This window comes from Triticum urartu, chromosome 6A (assembly GCF_056163025.1).
Source record: "Triticum urartu cultivar PI428250 chromosome 6A, HENAU_Tu73, whole genome shotgun sequence".
Taxonomy (NCBI): Eukaryota; Viridiplantae; Streptophyta; class Magnoliopsida; order Poales; family Poaceae; genus Triticum; species Triticum urartu.
The window spans coordinates 606,965,528-606,978,747 of NC_141878.1; the positions used below are offsets into that span (position 1 = coordinate 606,965,528).

The following is a 13,220-nucleotide window of genomic DNA, read 5'->3' on the forward strand; positions in this document are numbered from 1 at the left end:
GGTGTTTTACCCCTAAAAATATGATCTGATGACAATTTCTTATGTATACCACATTAGTTGGAAATGCACCCTAATCATCAATTAAGCAAGAAAGCTTTATTTTTTGGGAAGAAAGCTTATTTTATGTTTCCCAATCCGTAAAAAAAAAAGGTTCCCTACTACATGGCTCTAATTTCTATCTGAAAATGTGTTTGTTATTGCAAATGCCTTATTTCCAGCTGAGGGAAAACAATTGGACTGTTAAAGGTTACATTGGAAGTTTGGAACAATCATCATTGGAACTACAACAATCATTCATTGAAATTTCCTTCTCCTTCGCAAGAGTAAGCAGTTAAGGTGGCCTCGGGCGCCATTTGAACTGCAACGATCATTCATTGAGTCAACAAATAAAGCGCAATGGCAGAGCAACAAGAACCAATGATTGATGGAGGCTCTTCTACCTACCTGGGAAAATTGTTCCTTTGTCACCTTGTAAATCTGCTCGCCAGTGAAAGACCATATTCAAATATCGCTTTCCCTCCCATGGACAGCCAATGCAGTTGCAACATATCTGAACAAAATAGCCAGGTCCAAAGTCATTTCTGGATAGTTCCACTAAATTATTATAGATGGGAACCAATCTAAGCTTACTTATATATAGTCATCTGTTTAGGTTGTATGCAATAAGCATTGAGTGTAAGAATTCAATCATACAGTTTGAGAACGCAGGTCTATAGTTTCACCTAATGAACATATATTTCAACACTTCAGGTTTAAATAATAACCCATATGTTAAGCTATTATGTAGTACATGGATAACATTTGACAATTTTCCAGAACTTTCCAAAATAGAGAGGGCACAAAAAATTATTGGTGATTAGCACACTCACCTTCTTGTGGGATCCCACATGACATCAGTCACCATAGAACGCTCTTCTGTGGCCATGGTCTAAATATCATCAACATTGTAGAACTCCAACTGCTCTTGTGTGGCCATGGTCTCAAGATAATCAATACTGTAGAACTCCAACTGGCCATTGGTACCCTTCAGCCCAAAAGAACAATGAAGTTTCCTGTAGGAGACCAGAACACTACACTAGCATGTCTATTGCTGAGTGTTGTGAGCCTCGACACAAAGCTAACATTGTCGGTTGTGCACATCGAATATATGCTTATATCTTGATTACTCCCGTCACCATTAATAACAACAAACTGGTGGCCTCCGGGCCCCCACAGAAAGGCGATTATATTGTCATTCTTGGTGTCCAATTCAAAGTTTGGGATGCCCCTCTCCTTGATCATGCATAACTCAAAATTAGTGCAAGTTGTGTTCTCTGATTCTGCGCACCTATCTACCTGGATGGCAAGATATTCTCCATTGTCTTGCCAGTACATTTTGCAATTGCTGACGTTGAAAAGGTATTTCCGCCGCAGCTCGACTTCCTGGGAATTTGCACCAGACTCAACTTTCAACAGATAGCACATATTTAGACCATCCACCTTCAAACACGTAAAACTATATACATTAAGCATCTGACTATATATGACAACTTGATGAGCAGTTGGGCGCTCGTTAAAAAGCGGATTGTCGGTGTGTGTTTCACCTGAAGATTGGCCATGAAAGATCAGTTCTTCCACCGACGATGAACTCATTGAAACATGTATGACAACATCTTCCGTTGAAGTTCCACATCACTTTACTAGTCCTCACATCAAAGACATTTAGGACAACCCACCTCTACACACATGAGAATGAATGACAGTCAAATGGGAAACTTACAAACGGTGGGAATAATACATCTAAGACAGCCTTAATTGTTTACATGTGCTATTTCAAGCAAAAATACAAATCATGCACATGTTTTTTTTTATTTTTAATGATGAACTCAACTTGCAGGACAAATTTGGCATACCCTAGAAGTTTATATGAACTTGCCTAATAATACACTAGAGACTACTATTAATGTTTTTGTTAATTATAGGCTTTACAAATCTGCATCATGATATTTAATGATATTTTTGCATGGTTGATATTTAATGATATTAATATATATGAAAACACACACATACATGCAAATACATATTACACTATAGTTAATAAAACATTTAAAATTAACATGCATAGAATTTTTTTATGTCATACAATTAAATGTAGGAGAAGCAACATTTAAGTGATATACATTTAAACAGCTTGACAAAGGCAAAACATATGGAGCCTATAATGGGCAAATTGTTGCAACCCTGCAGGAATAAATCTATTTGAATAGCCATGTCGGTGGTTATGGACAACTTGAACCGATCGACTTGATCTAGTACAACTTGAATCCTGCATAGTTTTAAGTTTTGAGGTATGCAGACGTAGGGTCCCAGTCGACTGGTGGAGCCCATAGGCCATCCCGATGCGTTGTTAGCACACTCGTTCTTGAACCTAAGTGTGCAGAATCTTGGGTCCTATGTCTGATGGAGTGGAACAAAACACCAAGGCTAACTGTCCGGCCTTCCACCATCACCATCATAGTTACTACACATGTATCATCATAGCATAACCATCATCTCCAGAAAAATAAAGCATGGTATGGTGAACCCAACATAAGCATGATATCGAAAGTAACAAGGCAAAGCAGCAACCTAAGCATGCATACTACTTCATAGGCAGGCTCCCCTACTGCGATGGAGCATCGCCGGGCCCTATTGCTGCCATGGAGCATTGCCGAGCCGCCAGGGATGCGTGGTGTTGTGATGGAGCATCACCGGTGTTCAATTGGAGCATCGGTGGGCCGCACGGTGCTGCGTTGGAGTGTCGCCAGAAAGGGTGCCGTTCCGGAAAACAGGGCGGCGCTGCAACGCCGTGGGTCGGCGGCGTACTCTGGTCGCTGCAAGCTGGGCAAGGTGCTGTTGCGGGTTCCAGGGGGTGGCACCATCGTGCTGCCAGGAGGAGGATGCGAGGCGCTCCAGTGCCAGAAGGATCAAACAGTTGGCGATGGACAGACCAGACGGCGGGCAAGCCAACTGATTTCTACACCAAATCAGTTGGTTGACGCCTACCGTCCACCATTATAATTTTCTCGCAACTTGACCTAAACACGTTGTAATCCTGTAGAGGTCCTTGGTATTTTTCTACTATTTGCTCGTAAAAAATAACCATTAAAAAGTGATTCAACATCCGTCAAGTGTTGTGTGTGCGTGCAACATATAAGCTCTATTGGACACAACTAGAATTAATAAATATCATTGGTTGCCAAACAAGGAGTGCAAGTTCTATTACACAAAGCGGGATTAATAGACAGTAGTCATTTGTTGCCAATCAAGCAGTACTCCAGATCACTCACTGACCCATCACTAACTGTTGACGACCATATGAACTCTGGCGAGCCTCGTCCACTCCACCAGCACCACCGCCGTGACTGTTGGACCCAAGACCTGACTGTGGCCAAGATGAAGCACATACGCACACACACTTGTGGTGTGGAAGAAGAGCACAACTCGCACAGGTTGCTCCTCTTCTTGAAAAAATCAGCATCGGCTCTCATTGGCCATCCTAATCGAAAACAATCGCTTGACCTGATGAGCAATGTAAAATTAATTAATTGCATGGGCTTACTGGCTCACAAAATTACAACTAATATAGTAAAAAAATTAAGCTGTATTTACCAAAAGTACGCATTGAGATCATCATAATTTCTCCGATGACAGTGTTTTGGTTTTATTGTCTTGCTCATTTCATCTTCCTGTGTAAAAATCCCAAAGGATATATGCTGACCGTGCTTGAAATTAGAACATAAGCATGAAAATATAGAAATTTACCATCTCTACAATTTTGCAAATTGGAGTCACAACTTTCTTCATGAAGGCTTCTTCCCCACCATAGGATGGTCTAACATTTTCACCAGTTGTTGGGCTCACATTTCCGGCCAACACACTGTACAATTCAAAAGCCATCTGCAAAAAAGGCACAACCATCACTTCCCAATAATCATCTCACCGAGAGAGCTATGGTGTAGAAATATGGCAATGTCCCAATTCAGTCAAAAAACCAACAAACAACCCCGATAATCAATTACTTTTTACCTATCATGTCCATGAACACAACTACACAATTGCTAAAGGTGAACAAGTATGAATGTGCAATAAAAACATAAATGGTATGCAAAGTTTTCAAGCACATACATATAATGTACTACCCTCAACCTTTCGCCCATTTAAAATGGTCTAAAATAGTAAGAGAGCATCACTATAAGAAAAGTGAGCAAACAAATTAGATGGGAACTTTCTTGATCAGCGTTTAGGAATTGACCATACATGATGAAAGAGGTAGCAAAGACACTCCGGCATAAATCGCAAGTTAGCCGCCTCGCCCCATATGAGCAGATAAAGGCCCATATAGAGAAGCTTACGCTGTTGTACTTCCTGTTGAATTGTCGGCAGCCTAGAAACATAATGATCAACTAATTAGTGGAGCAAGGGATTAATTAGTGGACCACTAAAGGTTAATCATCATACCATAAGCTGGTTTTGCGACCAAGGTACTTGCACCATCTCTTGTAGTTCTTGAATAGCTTCTTCATTGTTGTATCCAACACATGGTCATCTAACTGAAAATATATCCAGAAAAGGGAATGATTAAATGGTAAGATTACACAAGTGTCCATGTGCACACACATCACACATGTGTATGTTAGAAAAGGTGGTATACCTTTGGGTGTTGTTCATGTTTGGAGATCTGCCTTATATGCATGCTGGCAATCAAGAGTATGAGATGTTCTCTTTGATTGGACACATTATCTTTCTGCAGAGTTATTGTTGAAGTAAGAGAGCATGTATCAGAGCTCACAAACAAATGATAGACATGACTATGATTGGTATGAAAGAAAAAGGTAAAGAGTCGCCGCATTGCGATAACCTGAAACCCAAACATTGCCTGAAGCCATTCAAGAAGATCTGCATCAGCATTCTTTTCATGGTCCTTGGGCCATGGCAGACCCTTGGTGTCACGAAGGGCGTGATAAGCGGCATGGATCTGCATGTAACAATGAAAAAGCAGTATAAGCCATACTGTAATCATCATCTGGCCAAAGCATGTATGATAAGCTCATGGTGAACCCGGGATGGATGTGAACCTTGGGACATCGCACGATAGAATTATCAGGATCGACTTGGTTGTGTGTTTCGGAAATCTGCAACAGTCGCAGCAGGGAGGTGAAACCAACACTTTTTCAGATAACATCAGTCAGTAATACCAGTGGTTTCTTTTTGTGAGGAAACATGCAGGAGTAGTGCGAGAAAAGAAACAAAAGGCTGCAATGTTGGCTACCGTCTGATTAACTGCCTTGAGGACCTCAAACAACACAGCTGCAGTCTGGTAAGCCTTTGTGAGCTGATCACTGAGCAAATGGAAAAGCCATATACAAATGAGTCATCACAGCACTCAGAAGCTAGCACTAGAAAAGAGAGATGGGTCACTTTGTCTCACCGTTCAGCTTTATCTGCAGCATTCTGGAGCGCCTGGATGTACATCTTGTAGTATTGCTGGTAGAAATTCTTTATTTCGACAACATCGCTCTGTTCAACCCTTCCCTTCAAGGTGGGGTCGTTTTCCTGAGGAAGAAAGCACATGCATTGCAAGGAAAGGAAAGCTCTTAATACGGTACGTATACCTGCTGGATTAGAAACATACCATCGCATACGCCTATGATTTTGAAGCTAAATAAGTAGTAGAACGCAGCGCGGAAAGGAGCGGGAAAGGAATGTAATCAAGTAGGCTGCATGTACCCTTTCGAGCCTCTGCAGGAGTGCGATCTTGAACTGCCGGACACCACGTCCATTGGAGAGCGGGTCGAGCTGATGCGCCTTCTCGAATCCGCCGTGGAATCGACCTAGCAAGCGGCATACTCAGTAAATTCTGTAGTGCGGGTAGAGAGGGGATTATGGCCACTCGGAATTAATTAACGGTAATCCATGGACAGTGACACTACAACTCCTGCTGCTGCTACTATCACCACCACCACCACCGCCACACCACTACTACTACTTTTGGTACTTGAGGAAGAATATAAAACAATACCACATGTACTCCCTCTGTAACTAATATAAAAGCGTTTAGATCACTAAAGTAGTGTTCTAAACGCTCTTATATTAGTTTAAGGAGGGAGTACTAAGTAATACTTCCTCCGTCCCAAAATTCTTGTCTTAGATTAGTCTAGATACGGATGTATCTAATACTAAAATGTGACTTGATACATCCGTATTTAAACAAATCTAAGACAAGAATTTTGGGACGGAGGGAGTACAATAGACGCAAGAAAGTAAAGTAGTCGTGGGAGACTGAGTAATAGAATACACAGGTGAATGGAGTAGCAATGGATTAGAGTTGTGAGAAGGAATCTGTAACTAACAAGCAAGGGATGAATGTGTGGGGAGAAGAAGAGGAAGCACACTACTTACATAGGTATGCGACGCGTGGGTTGATCGCCTCAACCTCGTTGGCCACACGGAGGAAGGGCGCAATCTCGACGAGCGAGGAGGGGACGACCTCGCTGTCCAAGATGGACTCACTGACGACCTGGACGATTGAGGAGGAGGATGCCATCCTGCTGGGAAGGAGCTAGCTCCTGATGTTCCTCATGCCCCAGGAGGAAGTAGGAAGGAAATAAGTATGATCGATCGGTCGTGCATAGGGAATGTGAGTTAGTATATATGGTAATCAGAGAGTGGCGCAGTAGGAGTGTGAAGGAAATGCAGCAGATCAAAGCCGCTTTCACAAAGGAATAAAGTAGTAGCTGCCTTTTCTATTGTTGAATCGTTCCTTGGTAGCTACGCAACAATAGTGGAGTCATGGATAAAGCATATGCATGGGACGGGAGCTGGAAAAAAGATGAAACTTTCTACGCCGAGTTCTTTCGGTGTAGCCGAAGCACGGGGTCTTGGCAGGAGTGATGGATAAAGCATTTGTGTATGTGATGTGTATGCAAAAACATGAAAAAGAGTCGTTGTTGTTGTTTCCTTTCTTTGGGTGCTCATCCTTCGTCGCTTACTACTACCAGCAGCTACCACATTGCTTACTTGCTTGCTTGTTAAGCAAACCAATTCAAACACAACAATCATTTTTTATTACTCCCTCCGTCCCATAATATAAGAACGTCTTTGACACTAGTATAGTGTTAAAAACGTTCTTATATTTTGGGACAGAGGGAGTAGTTCATAATAAAGAAGTTGCACTCAGTTAGGATGAACCATCACAATTACTAGCAGACATTCCGACAAGAGAATTGTTACGTGACGAACACAGGATAACTCCAGTTTTTGCTCCTGATCCAGTCCATGTTCAAGGCAAACAGTTTCCCAGTGACCTCCACTCCACCTCGACATCTTTGGATTCATCATGCATAGACATAGACTAGCTTGTTCCTCCTCTCGGCGCGCTCTTATCCTGTATGGTCTGAATCAGCTACTTCCACTTAGCAGCAACTCAGCCTTCTCTTTAGGTTGACTTGAGATTTCCATCTCCTTCGCAGGAGTAAGAAGTGAAGGTGGCCTTGGGCGCCATTGGAACTGCAACACTCATTATTCATTCGGTCAACCAATAAAGGGCATAGCATTGCCACCGCAGAGCAACAATATATATATATATATATATAACCAATGATCGATGGCGGCCCTTCTACCTACCTGGGAAAACTCTTCCTTGGACGCCTTGTAAATCTGCTTGCCAGTAAAAGACCAAATTCGAATATCGTTTCCCATCTCATGGCCGAGTGATGCAGTTGCAACGAATCTGAAAAGAATCAAGATTAGTTATGTATAGCTCCACACCAAACCGGCTGCCTCTTGGCTCCCACGCAAAGGCGACTATGTTGTCATTCTTGTTGTCCAATTCAAAGACCTCGCTCGGGATGCCCCTCTCCTTGATCCTGAACAGCTCGAAACTAGTGCAACAAGTTCTCCTCTCCGCTTCTGCGTGCCGTGTAAAAATTGTAGGATGGATGAATATTGTGTTGTTCTATGTTGTATTGATCTGACCCAAGTGTGGGGTATATATAGAGTACGATATGAGAGAGAGAGACTTGGAGTAGAGGGCAAGTCGTACACGATTTAATCCTATTCTATCTCTAACTCCTAATCTCTAACTTAAACATAATTATACTTCTAACATTCCCCCTCAGTCGTAGCGGGAGTGAAGCGGACGATTACGACTGAATTTAAAGTTTTGCTCTTTTGTCGTCTTCTCCGCTGCGCCATCATCAACTGCGTCTCTGATGGGTCGGCGGTTAGGGCGGTGACTGCGTCCCCTTCTGGTGCCTTCCTGCCTTCTCCACTATTCCCTTCCGCAGTCACAGCGGGAGTGTCGTGGGCGCAAGTGACGAGGCGGACGCTGTTGACTGGAGTTGTTGCCGATGAGTTGCTGTAGACGTAGCCATTAATGTCGAGGTAGCCGATCATGGTGATATAGCCGTGGTCGAGGTAGTCGTGGTCGATGGTGGTGTCGTCGTGGATGATGAAGCCGCACAAAGCCGGAGGCGCAAAAAAATACGCTATGACGGAGCTGCAGACGTGGACGATGCACCTTGCTCATGTCAGAGGGTGCCGTCGGCGATGAGACTTGATGTAGTAGATCGCTCGGTGAAGGCGCCCGTCGGCGGCTGGTGCGTCGCTCAGGCGCGCGCGGCCCTCCCGGGGTCGATGCCCGCGTATGCGCGAATGGAGGTGTAGCTGGCGGTTGGCGATGGCTTGTGTCGGGCCGTAGATGCCGCTCCCTTCTCGCCGGTCGAAGTAGAGGTGGCATACGCGGCAGTAGGAGGCACCTGTTGGAGTCCTCGTACGAGATTGGTTTGCGTGGCCATGTGCATGGTTCATGGATGGATATGTGTGCATGCAAGCTTGCTTTGCATGGCTGGACGAACCTTTGGTGAAGCTTGATGTCGAGGGGCAAGGTGATGTGGCGTCGATGAAGATCGGATCACATGCCTGTTGGAGGAGCCGGCGTCCGCTGTTCTGGATCACGCTCGCACGATGGCGTCCACGCCTGCTCGTAATAGATCAATAGGTTTATTTGGAGGCGATAAAAAACTAATCTAATAGGATTTCGAAACTAAAATTGATCTATGAAATCGATCTAATGACAGGAACTCAAAAATTGGATCTAAACTACAAGATCAATCTAATTTTTGATTGACTGGGTGCCGCGCCCCCGGGGAGAGGCGGCGCGCTGCGCAAGTGGTGGAAGGTTCTAGGATCGGCGTCGTGAGACTAACCGCTCTAATACCATGTAAAAATTGTAGGATGGATGAATATTGTGTTGTTCTATGTTGTATTGATCTGACCCAAGTATGGGGTATATATAGAGTACGATATGAGAGAGAGAGACTTGGAGTAGAGGGCTAGTCGTACATGATTTAATCCTATTCTATCTCTAACTCCTAATCTCTAACTTAAACATAATTATACTTCTAACATGCCGATCTACCTGGACGGCAACATACTCTCCATTGTTTTGCCAATACATTTTGCAACCACTAACGCTGATAGTAAGGTACTTTGCTGGGAATTTGCACCAGACTCACCTTTCAACAGATAGCACATATTTAGCTTACACTTGACCATCTATCTACGGAATGAAAATCTTAAATAATGTGAACCGCAGAGATTTCTTTCTACTTACCCTAGCAAGCTGGTTTCTATTACCCGGATCTTGAACAAAAATGCATAAGATGGAATCAGTCGGCGACCAACTGAAGTCTACCACATTTTCTACCTCCAAGGGCGTGTTGCCAACAAGGGAGAACGTTTCGGTTTCATAGACAGATATGGTACCCTTTCCAAGCATGGCAAAATATTGATCATCTCCTCCACCACTCCACCTTCATACACATAAAACAATATACACATTAAGCATCTGACTATATATGACAAGGTAATGAGAGGTTGTGTGCTCGTTAAAAAGTGTGTTATCGGTGTGTGTTTCACCTCAAGATTGGCCATGAAAGACCAGTCCTTCCATCGGTGGTGAACTCGATGAAACATTTATGAGAACATCTTTCATTGAAGTTCCGCATCACTTTCCCAGTCCTCACATCAAAGAAATTTAGGACAACCCACTTCTACACATATGAGAATGAATGCTGGTCAGATGGGAAAACTTACCAACACTGGGAATAATACACCTAAGACAGCCTTAATTGTTTACATGTGGGTCTCTAAGGTTGCTGAGCTCATGGTTGCTGTATGTGACCAAATATCTCTCACCTGGGGAGAAATCGATTAGTTGAACATGTAGAAATTAAGCCACTGTCAGCTGGAACACAACACTGAAACTTTGTATAGAACAGTTACAGTAGTGTGGCACAACTTAATTAACCAATACCCGTGGATGAGGAAAGCGCATTAGGCGCTTGAAGTCACCATCGCCGCCCCACACCTGTGCACCTTGCCTATGCACCATCGCCAAGTATGTACCAAGAGGAGACCACTCAACAAAACTATCGGTCCATCGCTGGCAAGCAAAATAATGGGTAAGGTAAATATGTGCATAATACTAGTTCTACTTATGGAAGTGTGGCATGCCACGGGCTTAACTTTTTATCAATCAAACAGTATGAAAAAAATGCAAGAATTCCGAAAACAAAACTAAGTAGTACCTGCTTTTGGTACGCAAGTTGAGGCACAACATCATTCCAGTACACCTCGGTAGATGTACCGGCACGGATGACAAACTGGTCTCTGGCCTTCTCATCCATTAGCCACCTTTGCAAATTAGGCTGCAATACACATTAAACTCAGTGTCGAGACCTTAATTAGTCGCAAGGCATCAGAATATATCTGATCTGGCTATGTCAAAAAAATGTTACCCCAGGTGTATATCAGGGGCGGTGCCAGGGGTCTTCTTGGGTATTCGGTTGAATACCCAAGATTTTGACAAACCATTGAAATTTTATATAAAACAAGCGATTTTTTTGCAAAACAGTGATGATTTAGGCAAAATGAATACCCTCCTCCAAAATGAATACCCACCCTCTAGAACCTGGCGCCGCCACTGGTGTATATGGCTTAATTTCAGCAGACGTCCATTCCTCAGGGACTTTCATGTGCTTGTCCAAGTCGTCAAACATGTTAACCCGGAACTTGTGAAACCTGTCCAGCGCATAAAGGTTGGTTTTTCGCCTCGCAAGCTCGGCTTCCTGGCACATCAAACATTCTCTTTCAATTGTCCAACGAGTGTATGGCTAATTCCTTAAGAACCAAAGCAACGAAATTCTAAACTAAAATCAAAGTTTTTGTCAGTAAATGTTTGGTGAATATATGGAACATGCAAGCATCATTATTAGTTTCTACAGGAAAGATAAATCAGGACTAAAATATCCACCTGAGGAGTAGCGTACTCGATGAAGCAGTAGCCATAGGTGGTGTAGAGTATGGGAATCCAGAGGCCACCTTCCTTGATGACACCAGTTTGGCCGTAGATTGCGCGCATGACACTCTGCAGCCTATCGAATTTCTCCACTGGGACAATTGGCAGATTGTCGACGATGATCACATTCGCGAAACCCATCTCGAGCTCCAGAGGAGGGCCGACCTGATCGCTGTCAAGTAGCAGTACCTCGTCATCATCATCGTGGCTGCACAGATTAGTTATATATAGTCACATATATAGAGTTAGCAAAATCCAAAGCTATGGGGTAATTTGCTTGAATGCACGTAGTTGGGCAAGATATAAAAGGGGGCCGTGGGTTGGGGGTCGATCAGGAAGGAAGGAATTAGGTTGAAGAGGAGAGGATCGTCGATGTGCTATACCTGCAGGGGAAGGGGAAGTCGGCGGGGAGAGTGATGGAGTCGAGGTCGACGGTGGTGAGGTCGACCCCGAGCTCCCGCGCCCACGCTTCCAGCTGCGACCTCGTTACTGCGGCCATGGATCGCTATCTAGCTATCGATCGCGCGAGCTTCGACGAGAGAGGCAGCGTTGTCTACCTAGCTAGGTTTTTTTAACTCGCAGCAGGGAGCACTACCAGAAAAACTGGGGTTGCCGACGGCCAAATCTATGCCGACGGCCCCCGTTGGCATCGCCGGACCTATGCCGACGGCCAAGGATAGGCCGTAGGCGTAGAAAAGCCGTCGGCATACATCCATCTATGCCGACGGGGCCGTCGGCACAGACGAGGCCGTCGGGACCGCCCGAGATACGCCTACGGGGCCCGTCGGCATAGGACAGGCCGTCGGCATAGCCCGCGCCCACCTCCCCGGTCAGTGCTGACCACTTGACGGCGTTTATCCTACGCCGACGGGAGGTAACGGCGGCCGTCGGCATATCTGTGGCAGAGGTATGCCTACGGCATAGCCGCCGGCATAGGCCCCTCTGCCACGTCAACGATCCGTGTGCCACACCACGTCATCGATCCGTGTGTGCACAGATATGCCGACGGCCTTGCCGTCGACATATGTTTACTTTACTTAATTTTTTATTTTATCTGTGGCAGAGATATGCCTACGGCACAGCCGTCGGCATAGGCCCCTTCGCCACGTCATCGATCCGTGTGCCACGCCACGTCATCGATCCGTGGGACAACCTGCGTGTGTGCACAGATATGCCGACGGCCTTGCCGTCGGCATACGTCTATTTTATTTTATTTTATTTTTTTTACTTTGTTTTGTTATTTTTACTTTATTTTAGTTTTTGCTTTTGCATAAGATAATTATGCCTTATCTAAAAAAACATACCCGATGGTATACCGATTGCCCCCCATTACGAACGTCGCTATCGCCGTGTCACGGAGGGGGGAAACGGTCGACACGGAAGGAATTCTGGTTGGTGGGGGGATTCGGGGTGTAGCTATGTCACCGAAACATCGCACGGGTCCCGATGCATATGTGAAAGTGTTCATGCATGCGTAGACGCCCGTCTTGGGGCTCCGGGGTGTGCCCCCCCTCACGGACGGCGCTGCCGCCGGCACCTGGAGGGGGGAAACGGACGCGTGGGGTCTACACGGAGGGGATCTTGCTGTGGGTATGGCCCGGATGTTGCTCCAAAGTGTTTCTATGGGCTGACCTAACACAACCGGGTGGGAAGGTCCACTGGTCAAAGCCCGTCCGTGCAAAGTCAAAGGGCTAGATCCCGTGGTCAAACGCTACAGGGTTAGGCGGGACGGGGGCACTAGGGGGGTAGAAATACCACCGGAGCGTCGCACCGGGCCCACATACATGCGGGGTGGTGTGGTGGCATGTCCGAAGAGGCGGGACGCGTCTCCGGTGCGTGC

The 13,220-nt window shown here is 45.1% G+C and overlaps 1 pseudogene; it reads right to left on the reverse strand.

The window, feature by feature from the left end:
* Positions 1-275: 275 nt before the first annotated feature.
* On the reverse strand, positions 276-11,879 carry LOC147967241 (uncharacterized; annotated as a pseudogene).
* Positions 11,880-13,220: the final 1,341 nt, after the last annotated feature.